Below are 12,716 nucleotides of genomic sequence, written 5' to 3' on the forward strand. Positions count from 1 at the left end.
GGGAGTGACTGACTGCTTTGCTCTGGGGGCGCACTGAGGAGCGGGACCCCGAGTTCTCAGCTCCTCAGGGCAGAGATTGGGAAGCCGCCATTTTCACTCTCGTCCTCCAAACCTGTACCAAGAGCTTGCAGGGAACAAAAGCTCCTGAGAGCAAACCCGAGCAGCTTGCTTAGCCCAGACAGAGAAGGGCGGGGCAATTCAGCCTCTGGCAAGGACATTTGGGAACCATGGCAACAGGCCCCTCCCCCAGAAGATCAGCACGAACAGCCAGCAAGCCAAGACCAAGTTTACCGATCAAGGAGAACGGCAGAACTCCAGCGCTAGGGGAATACTGCACATAGAATCCATGGCTTTTTTACCATGATTCTTTAGTCTTTCAAAGTTAATTTTTTAACTCTTTTTTTTATTTTTATTTTTCCCTTTTTCAACCAACATCTTATCAATCCCTTTTTTAAAAATCTTTTTTATTTTTAATTTTTAGAGTCATATTCTATCCCTTCATAGTAGTTACCCTTATTTTTGGTATATATATATATATATATATATATATATATATATATATATATATATATGTAAGTTGTTCTCTCTTTAAAATTTTGAGATACAGTTTCTTCTAACAGATCAAAATATACCCTAAGTCTCTAGTGTATGGCTTTGTTCTAGTCTCCTGCCTGATCACATTCTCTCCCTTTTTTTTTTAAATCCTCTTCTTTCTTTTTTCAACCAACTTCTTATCGTATCAATTCCTTTTATAAAATCTTTTATAATTTTCATCTTTACAGTCATATTCCATCCCTTCATCATATTAACCTTTATTTTTGTACATATATAAGTTTCTCTTTCTTTAAAATTTTGGGAGGCACTTTCTTCTAACAGACCAAAGTACGCCCAAAATCTAGTGTGTGGCACTGATCTAGGCACCAGCCTGGTCATATTTGATCATATTCTGTTTTTGTGTTTTGTTTTGTTCTTGTTTGTTTTTATCTTTTTCTTTTTTTTTTTTCTTTTTTGTTTCTTTCCTTTTCTTTTCCCTGGTTTCAGGTCTTTTCTGATTTGTTTAGTGTATATTTTCTGGGGACGTTGTTACCCTGTTAGGATTTTGTTCTCTCATCCATTTGTTCTCCTCTGGACAAAATAACAAGATGGAAAAAATCACCTCAACAAAAAGAAGAATAAGAGGGAGTACCGACTGCCAGGGACCTAATCAATATGGACATTAGTAAGATGTCATAACTAGAGTTCAGAATGATGATTTTAAAGATATTAGCTGGACTTGAAGAAAGCATGGAAGTTATTAGAGAAACCCTTTCTGGAGAAATAAAAGAACTAAAATCTAACCAGGTCGAAATAAAAAAAGGCTATTAATGAGGTGCAAACAAAAATGGAGGCTCTAACTGCTAGGATAAATGAGGCAGAAGAGAGAATCAGTGATATAAAAGACCAAATGATGGAAAATAAAGAAGCTGAGAAAAAGAGAGATAAACAACTACTGGATCATGAGGGCAGAATTTGAGAGATAAGCAATACCATAAGATGAAACAACATTAGAATAATTGGGATCCCAGAAGAAGAAGAAAGAGAGAGAGGGGCAGAAGGTATATTGGAGCAAATCATAGCAGAGAACTTCCCTAATTTGGGGAAGGAAACAGGCATCAAAATCCAGGAGGCACAGAGAACGCTTCTCAAAATCAATGAAAATAGGTCAACACGCCAACATCTAATAGTAAAACTTATGAGTCTCAGAGACAAAGAGAAAATCCTGAGAGCAGCTCGGGAGAAGAGATCTGTAACCTACAATGGTAGAAACATTAGATTGGCAATAGACCTATCCACAGAGACCTGGCAAGCCAGAAAGGACTGGCAAGATATATTCAGAGCATTAAATGAGAAAAATATGCAGCCAAGAATACTATCTCCAGCTAGGCTGTCATTGAAAATAAAAGGAGAGATAAAAAGCTTCCAGGACAAACAAAAACTAAAGGAATTTGCAAACACAAAATGAGCCCTACAGGAAATATTGAAAAGGGTCCTCTAAACAAAGAGAGAGCCTAAAAGCAACATAGACCAGAAAGGAACACAGACAATATACAGAAAGTCACCTTACACGCAATACAATGGCACTAAATTTATATCTTTCAGTAGTTACCCTGAATGTAAATGGGTAAAATGTCCCAATCAAAAGACACAGGCTATCAGATTGGATAAAAAAAAACAAGACCCATCGGGGCACCTGGGTGGCTCAGTTGTTAGGCATCTGCCTTTGGCTTGGGTCATGATCCCAGGGTCCTGGGATCGAACCCCACATTGGGCTCCCTGCTCGGTGGGAAGCCTGCTTCTTCCTCTCCCACTCCCCCTGCTTGTGTTCCTGCTCTCACTATCTCTCTGTCAGGTGAATAAATAAAATCTTTAAAAAAAAAAAGACCCATCAATATGCTGTCTGCAGGAGACCCAAAGACACCCCCAGATTGAAAGTGACAGGGTGGAAAACCATTTACCATGCTAATGGATACCAAAAGAAAGCTGGAGTGGCAATCCTTATATCAGACAAATTAGATTTTAAACCAAAGACTGTAATAAGAGATGAGGAAGGACACTATATCCTACTTAAAGGGTCTATCCAACAAGAAGATCTAACAATTGTAAATATCTATGTCCCTAACATGGGAGCAGCCAATTATATAAAACAATTAATAACAAAAGCAAAGAAACACATCGACAACAATATAATAATAGTGGGGGACTTTAACACCCCCCTCACCAAAATGGATGGATCATCTAAGCAAAAGATCAACAAGGAAATAAAGACTTTAAATGACACACTGGACCAAATGGACTTCATAGATATATTCACAACATTCCATTCCAAAGCAACAGAACACACGTTCTTCTCTAGTGCCCATGGAACATTCTCCAGGATAGATCACATCTTAGTTCACAAATCAGGTTTCAACCACTACCAAAAGATTGGGATCATTCCCTGCATTTTTTCAGACCACAATGCTTTGAAACTAGAATTCAATCACAAGAGGAAAGTCGGAAAGAACTCAAATACGTGGAGGCTAAAGAGCATCCTACTAAAGAATGAATGGGTCAACCAGGAAATTAATGAAGAATTAAAAAAAATTCATGGAAACCAATGAAAATGAAAACACAACTGTTCAAAATCTTTGGGATACAGCAAAGGCAGTCCTGAGAGGAAAGTATATAGCAATACAAGCCTTTCTCAAGAAACAAGAAAGGTCTCAAATACACAACCTAACCCTACACCTAAAGAACCTGGAGTAAGAACAGCAAATAAAGCCTACATGCAGCAGGAGAAGAGAAATAATAAAGATCAGAGCAGAAATCAATGAAATAGAAACCAAAAGAACAGTAGAACAGATCAACGAAACTAGGAGCTGGTTCTTTGAAAGAATTAACAAGATTGATAAACCCCTGGTCAGACTTATCCAAAAGAGAAGAGAAATGACCCAAACCAACAAAATCATGAATGAAAGAGGAGAGATCACAACCAACACCAAAGAAATACAAACAATTATAAGAACATATTATGAGCAACTATATGCCAGCAAATTAGATAATATGGAAAAAAGGGATGCATTCCTAGAGATGTATCAACTACCAAAACCGAACCAGGAAGAAATAGAAAACCTGAACAGACCTATTACCACTAAGGAAATTGAAGCAGTCATCAAAAATCTCCCAACAAACAAAAACCCAGGACCAGAGGGCTTCCCAGGGGAATTCTACCAAACATTTAAAGAAGAATTAATACCTACCCTTCTGAAACTGTTCCACAAAATGGAAATGGAAGGAAAACTTCCAAACTCGTTTTATGAGGCCACCATTACCTTGATCCCCAAACCAGACAACCCCCCATCAAAAAGGAGAATTACATACCAATATTCTTGATGAACATGGATGCAAAAATTCTCACCAAATACTAGCCAATAGGATCCAGTAAAAGGATTATTCACCATGACCAAGTGGGATTTATCCCTGGGCTGCAAGTTTGGTTCAACATCTGCAAATCAATCCATTTGATACAATACATTAATAAACGAAAGAACAAGAACCATATGATCCTCTCAATAGATGCAGAAAAAGCATTTGAAAAAGTACAGCATCCTTTCTTGATCAAAACTCTTCAGAGTATAGGGATAGAGGGTACATACCTCGATATCATAAAAGCCATCTATGAAAAACCCACAGCAAATATCATTCTCAATGGGGAAAAACCGAGGGCTTTCCCCCTAAGGTCAGGAACACAGCAGTGATGTCCACTACCACCACTGCTATTCAACATTGTATTAGAAGTCCTAGCCACAGCAATCAGACAACAAAAAGAAATCAAAGGCATCCAAATCGGCAAAGAAGAAGTCAAACTCTCACTCTTTGCAGATGACATGATACTTTATGTGGAAAACCCAAAAGACTACACCCCAAAACTGCTAAAACTCATACGGGAATTCGTAAAGTGGCAAGATATAAAATCAATGCACAGAAATCAGTGGCATTGCTATACACCAACAACAAGACAGAAGAAAGTGAAATTAAGGAGTTGATCCCATTTGCAGTTGCACCCAAAACCATAAGATACCTAGGAATAAATCTAACCAAAGAGGCAAAGGATCTGTACTCAGAAAACTATAAAATACTCATGAAAGAAATTGAAGAAGACACAAAGAAATGGAAAAACTTTCCATGCTCCTGGTTGGGAAGAACAAATATTGTGAAGATGTCAATGCTACCTAGAGCAATCTACACATTCAATGCAATCCCTATCAAAATACCATCCACTGTTTTCAAAGAAATGGAACAAATAATCCTAAAATTTGTATGGAACCAGAAAAGACCCCAAATAGCCAGAAGAATGTTGAAAAAGAAAAGCAAAGCTGGTGGCATCACAATTCCGGACTTCCAGCTCTATTACAAAGCTGTCATCATCAAGACAGTATGGTACTGGCACAAAAACAGACACATAGATCAATGGAACAGAATAGAGAGCCTAGAAATGGACCCTCAACTCTACGGTCAACTAATCTTCAACACAGTAGGAAAGAATGTCCAGTGGAAAAAAGAGTCTCTTAAACAAATGGTTTTGGGAAAATTGGACAGCCACATGCAGAAAAATGAAACTGGACCATTTCCTTACACCACACACAAAAATAGACTCAAAATGGTTGAAACATCTCAATGTGAGACAGGAGTCCATCAAAATCCTAGAGGAGAACACAGGCAGCAACATCTTCCTAGAAACATCGCCAAAGGCAAGGGAAGCAAGGGCAAAAATGAACTCTTGGGACTTCATCAAGATAAAAAGCTTTTGTACAGCCAAAGAAACAGTCAACAAAACCAAAAGACAACCGACAGAATGGGAGAAAATATTTGCAAATGACATATCAGATAAAGGGCTAGTATCCAAAATCTATAAAGAACTTCTTAAACTCAACACCCAAAGAACAAATGATCCAATCAAGAAATGGGCAGAAGACTTGAACAGACATTTTTCCATAGAAGACATCCAAATGGCCAACAGACACATGAAAAAGTGCTCCACATCGCTCGGCATCAGGGAAATCCAAATCAAAACCTCAATGAGATACCACCTCACACCAGTCAGAATGGCTAAAATTAACAAGTCAGGAAACGACAGATGTTGGCAGGGATGTGGAGAAAGGGGAACCCTCCTACACTGTTAGTGGGAATGCAAGCTGGTGCAACCACTCTGGAAAACACTATGGAGGTTCTTCAAAAAGTTGAAAATAGAGCTGCCATACGATCCAGCAATTGCACTACTGGGTATTTACCCCAAAGATAAAACGTAGGGATCCAAAGGGATATGTGCACCCCAATGTTTATAGCAGCTGTGTCCACAATAGCCAAACTGTGGAAAGATCCAAGATGTCCATCGACAAATGAATGGATAAAGAAGTTGGGGTATATGGAATATTATGCAGCCATCAAAAGGAATGAAATCTCACCCTTTACAACGACGTGGATAGAACTGGAGGGTGTTATGCTGAACAAAATAAGTCAATCAGAGAAAGCCATGTATCATATGACCTCACTGGTATGAGGAATTCTTAATCTCAGGAAACAAAGTGAGTGTTGCTGGAGTGGTGGGGGAGTGGGAGGGACGGGGTGGCTGGGTGACAGACATGGGGAGGGTATGTGCTATGGTGAGCGCTGTGAATTGTGCGAGACTGTTGAATCACAGATCAATACCTCTGAAACAAATCATACATTATATGTTAAAAAAATAAAAAAGAAGAGAGCAGGAGGGGAAGAATGAAGCGGGGGAAATCAGAGGGGGAGATGAACCATGAGAGACGATGGACACTGAAAAACAAACTGAGGGTTCTAGAGGGGAGGGGGGTGGGAGGACGGGTTAGCCTGGTGATGGGTATTAAAGAGGGCACGTTCTGCATGGAGCACTGGGTGTTATACGCAAACAATGAATCATGGAACACTACATCAAAAACTAATGATGAAATGTATGGTGATTAACATAACATAATGATAAAAGACTGAGCCACCCAGGCACCCCTTATTTCTATTTTTAAAATCTCCTATAAAGGTAAAATGTTTGATGACCTTGGTAGGTAAGGTTTGGGGATAGTTATAATTATCCATGTTACAGTGGAACTGTATGTATGTATTCCAGATCTTTGTCTCCTCATTTTGTTCAGGGAATAGACTGCATTTAATGTTGTCTATGTCTTGACAATTCTTTTTTTTTTTTTAATTATTTATTTATTTTAAGTAATCTCTGCACCCAACATGGGGCTTGAACTCACAACCCCGAGATAAAGAGTTGCACACTCCTCTGACTGAGCCAGCTGGACACCCCAATGTCTTGACAATTCTATAAGGCTTTCTAGAAATACTGGCTAACATTGTGCTCTTTGTGCATCTTTTACCCACAGGGAATAATGACTGCATTAAACTGATGATATTGATTGAGAGATTATGTTTTGGAGTCATCCCAACCTGGTTTAGAATCTAGGCTCTGTCACATAAGCTACATGACCCTGAAGATACTGTTTAATCTTTCTAAGTTTCCATTTCCCCATTTGTAAATTGTAGGTAATAATACCTAACTCATAAGTATTCTTATTGTGCAAATAGAATCAGACAGTGTCCATAAAACACTTAGCATTCTGTCTGGCATGTTCTAAGTGCAAAATAATTGGTAGTTGTAGTTATTTTACAACAACAAGTAATCACATTTTATTGACTGCATCAGTTACAATTCAATATAGCTGTCTTGAACTGAAAAAAAAATTGTCATTGCGTAAAGAAGAGAGATGCAAACTTCTCTCTCATGGAAAAGCAGCACAGACTAGTCTCCAGGACATCTATGGTGACTCAGTGGTATCATTAGGGAGACCAAGGATGTTATCTTTGTTCTATCATCTAGGTGGTGACTTTCATTCTTAAGGACAACTCATGGTCCTAGGGGACTTCTATGGCTTAAACTAGCACATCTGAGTCTTGGACCTAAAGGAGAAAAAGCTTGCATCAGCTCCATTTAAGCTCCCTTTCCAAAGTCCCATGCAACTCATTTGCTTCTACTTTTTTAGTTCCATGATCTTGACCTTAGTTCCATGACCTTAGTTAGTTCCATGACCTTAGTTCCATGACATAATCTTAATTACATGACCACACTCTGCTACAAGAAAACTGAGAAATGTTCTCTTTTATTCTAGGAAAAATTATGCCCTACTAAAAGTATCACAGTTTGTTTCTAAGAAGAGAAAGACGGATGTTGAAGGAAGCAGCTGAGAGTCTCAGCGACACTGGTAAGAATGATAGTTCCCTGATCAGAGCATGTCAGGGCTGACGGAATATTAGCGATCCCTGAGTTCCAAAATTTCATTTTAGAGATAAATAAACTCTCATCTAGGGAGATAATAGGATGTCTGAGGGATTGCATGGTGAATCAGTGACAGCGCCCAAATAGAACTCAGATCTCTGATTTCCAGGGGATCCAGTGGACTTTCTGTCAAATTCACTGTCATTCTAATAAGTGAGTTTGTTTTTTGTAAAAATCCCCTTTTAAAGAGATATTATCTAAGTCTTTATATTAGAGCTTCTAATACTTGTTCGTCCTTCACATTGGTTTATGGCTGGTCACGAGTCAACGTAGAAGATATATGCCATTGTAAATAGTCTTTGTAATCACTAAGGGTCATTTTACCAGAGGCAATGAATACAATCCTGTCAGTCGCTCCATAGGTATTATTTTCATACTCTTAATTATTTAGTTTTAAAATCTTCTTCTGAGTCCATTTCATTATTCTTTCAGTCTAAAATGTATCCTATGAAGATATAGTTTGCCCTTCCTGAGGTGATAGCTCGTGGAAATATTATGGGTCTGTCATTTGCAAGTTTGTATTTTTACTAAAGGAAACGTGCCTCTATCTCATTTAAACTAAAATCGGTGTACTACTAGAGTGCTATTTGATATCTATGCACTCCTGAGGGCCCTTTTAATAGGCTTTTAAGAACCTTTTATTTGTAGAAATAAGAAGCTATGTATTGCTTAAAGCATCCTACTACAGGGCCACAAGCAATGAAAGATTAGAATTGTTTAGTCCAGGCCAGTGATTTTTATATGAATCCTAAATTAGAGTGAATTCTCTAGCTCCTAATTAAAGAGTTTTTAATCTCAGGCAAAGAATGAAAAGCACAAAAGAACATGTGTCATAAGGAAAGAAATTATAATTATTTAGTTGGGAGGAAGCTGTGTTAGAAAAAATAATCGGTGCAGTAGCATTAACTTGTCATAACTTCGAGGCATGATTTCAAAGGGAGACATAAGAAGTCCCTTCTGCTCTCTAGAAATCTGAATCTACCTCAATCACAGATTTCTTTGAAAATTATTTAGTAGGGAATTCTAAATTTTAGCAATATGTCTTCTCATGGAAGATGTTGATTGATCCTAAGTTAGTAAATGAAAGAAAAAAGACAACAGGCCGTAAATACAACCTAGAAAAGGATCTTTTTGTTTGAATAACATACATAAGCATGTATATTTTTAAATTTTTAGAAGGATATATACATAGATATGAGTAGTAAATACTTTGGGTGGTGGAATTATGAGAATTTTTCCCCTTTTTCTTGTTTATTTATATATTTAATATCTACTATTTTTCTAAGAGAAAAAAATAAACGTTTATGTTTTAATTTTAAAAGACACATCTGATGATGAACAACTGGTTTTGAAAGAAAGAAATAGTTTAATTCCCAAATGCATATTCTCATGAATGAACCAAATTCATCCAGTGACGGATTTATATTGTGTAGACAAAATATCTATATGTACTTGAAAAAACTATGGCTCCGTTTATCCAACAAAACATTTACCTCTTCTAAGGTGTCAGAATTTGTCTACTCCTATTTCTCCAGAATTCAAACAGGAAAAAGAAAAAAAGCCTCTTTATTTTTCAGATGTCCACAGGATGGAACCATTACTTTTACTATGGTATATTGAAGAACAAACGAAAAATAGAAAAGTACTAAGTTCATATGAATTTATTAGTGTTTAAAATGAATTTATATTCCATTATCTTTGAAAAGCGGTAGCACAAGTAATTGACATATATTATTTATTCAATCTATAAACAATGGCAATGTTCTTGGCACATAGTTAATGATCATTGATACTAATTCCAAACACCTGGAGACCTGAGGTCCACAATTTGGGAACGTCTGGTATATCCATTTGGGTCCTTGCCCTTTCCACCATGTGTTCAACTTGAATTATCTGCATCTTAATTAAGAAAAAAGCATTTTTTTTCCCCAGAGATCAGTCTCATCCTTATACCAGCATTCCCCTTTGGCCCATGCTTTCTCTTACCTGCCTGCCTCCTGTCTTGGCCAAGAAGGAGATGGTGATCAGAGGGGGAGATCCAGAGAGCCAAAACTCAGGGCATAGAATGAAAGAGCAGAGAGTATTAGGTGATGTCTCACATAGTACAGATCAAACAGAAGTGCTGGCCTTGTGCTTCAAAGTCCTTCCCCCAGGTGTTACACAGTGCCCTTGCCCTTGAGCTGCCCCAATCATAGACTACACACAGTCTTCATTGCAGGCACTGTGTTTCAAATCCTTTTGTGCTTTGTCCTTCTTACATGTGTAATAGAAATCTAGCTTGAGCATAGACTATGTTCCCTCTGTGTCCGTTTCTGGCTAGGTGTGATAAACTGGGAGCAGAGCCCTATTGAGGTCTATTCCTATTGGGCTGAGAATCTTCTTGGAAAATAACTCAGCTATTTAGGACTTAAACCCTTGGTCAGGTGTAGAAGATGCACAGGTCTGCCTCTGTGAAGTTTCTTTGACTACATGGTCAAGGATCCTTCTAAGACAGAACCTCTTTATGAGCTGGCTGGCCACAATTCTTAGGAGACTCAAAAGTGAGTAATGATTGGGGCGCCTGGGTGGCTCAGTCATTAAGGGTCTGCCTTCAGCTCAGGTCATGATCCCAGGGTCCTGGGATCAAGTCCTGCATTGGGCTCCCTGCTCAGCGGGAAGCCTGCTTCTCCCTCTCCCACTCCCCCTGCTTGTGTTCCTCTCTCGCTGTCTCTCTCTCTGTCAGAAAATAAATAAAATCTTTAAAAAAAATGAGTAATGATTGAGTACTATCTCAGTTCAATTTATTCCCAGCCCATTTTGAAAAGAAAAAAGAGAGCTGTGAGTCAAAGGTGAAAACCCTGAATCCTGAGATCTCTATAAATCATTGGGACACAGTAGAGTCACTTCAAAAGCCTCTCAAGTAGATGATGACTCAAAGGGAAACAAGGCAAAACAGCAGGTGAGTCAGGCAAAGATCAGAGTGCCCAGGGCTAAACAGATGGTGATACAGAAAGGTAGACTCTGCGCTTTCAATTTAGATTTATTGGTTTTTGAAACAACTTACCAAGTCATAAGCCACCAAAAAGAAAGTGAGAGCTGATATGCCCACCCTAATATGATTGAGCCTCTCTGTGGCCAGCCTGCTTGCCGGGAGAGTAGCTGGTGGATGGTAACCATTTTTTTGTCATTTCTGACTTGTTAAAAGTTAAGGATGCTGCACAAGGCAGATGAAGCATAGGTTCCCAAACCCCTCAGATGTTATACCAACAACTTCTCATTCTTCTTCTTCTCCTCCTCCTCCTCCTCCTCCTCCTCCTCCTCCTCCTCCTTCTTCTTCTTCTTCTTCTTCTTCTTCTTTCTTCTTCTTCTTCTTCTTCTTCTTCTTCTTCTTCTTCTTCTTCTTCTTCTTCTTCTTCTTCTTCTTCTTCTTCTTCTTCTTCTTCTACTTCTTCTTCTTCTTCTTCTACTTCTTCTTCTTCTTCTTTTACCTCTTAGCTGTTAAAATTGTACCAAAAGAACTTACTCTTAAATTATGCTAAATTCCTTCCCCAGGCAGTTCCTGGGCTTCATCATTCTGAATGTCTGTCTCCTTTGATTTCATGATTCCAGTAATTTATTGTGCTTTGCAGGGATATTTTACCAGAGAATATGGCTTCTTCTCTTAGTTTATCCATCATCTGCTTGTGTATGCCGACCTGTAAGTGGGCAGAAGGCTAGGTGCCAGGACCCAGGCTGGATCATTTCCTCCTAAGGATTGGCTGCTGAACACTGTGCAGAGAGAAATACCATGTCTAGTTCGCACAGGCAAGCTTGCTGAGAGCCCAACCAGACTGACAGATCCCTGATCACCTTCCCCTGGAGCCTTTCCAGAAGCTTTGAGTGAGACTTTCATCAAGCCCCAGGCCTATGCCTGGCCCTCTCTATATGCCTTCCCTGGAATTATGGGAGTAAAATGTCCAGAAGCAAAGGTACCATGTGGAATGTCTAGAAGAGAGTATAGGAATTTTATAAGGAGAAAAAAAAAAAAACAGAATAGGTTCCACCATGGTTAGTTTTCTACTGCTGCTGTAACAAATTGCCACAAAATTAGTAGCTTAAAACAATGTAAATACATTATCTTACAGTTTTTCAAATCAAGTCCAAAATCAGTCTCACTGGACTGAAGGCAAAGGGTCAGCAGGGTTCGTTCTTTCTAGAAGCTCTAGGGGTAAATCCATTTCCTTGCCTTTTCCCACTTCTATTTTTTTTTTTTTTTTTGCCTTTTCCACTTTTAAAAGGCACCTACATTCCTTGGCAGGTGGCCCCTCCCCCATCTTCAAAGGCAGTAGCTAGCATCTTGCTTCTGGCTATCATTGTATCTTCCTCTTCTACAATCAAACCCCCTCTCCCTCTCTCTTGTAAAGACCCTGTGATTGGGCGCCTGTGTGGCTCAGTTGGTTAGGTGACTGCCTTCAGCTCAGGTCATGATCCTGGGGTCCCGGGATCAAGTCCCACATCAGGCTCCCTGCTCAGCAGGGAGTCTGCTTCTCCCTCTGACCCTCTTCCCTCTCATGCTCTCTGTCTCTCGTTCTCTCTCTCTCAAATAAATAAATAAAATCTTAAAAAAAAAAAAAGACCCTGTGATTACATTTAGGGCCCACTGGGATCATCTCTCCATATGGAGATCCTTAACTTTATTATATATGTGTAACATATGATGTCATTCACAAGTTTCTGGGATTAAAATGTGGACATTTCTGTAGGGTTATCATTTAGTCCAGCACAGCCAGCAAATAAGGATGTTTACGGTTGTGTTAGGCAGGTTTCTTCAAGAAACATAACCAATAGGATATATGTCAAATATACATTAATTAATACC

This window comes from Zalophus californianus, chromosome 2 (genome assembly GCF_009762305.2).
Source record: "Zalophus californianus isolate mZalCal1 chromosome 2, mZalCal1.pri.v2, whole genome shotgun sequence".
Classification (NCBI taxonomy): Eukaryota; Metazoa; Chordata; class Mammalia; order Carnivora; family Otariidae; genus Zalophus; species Zalophus californianus.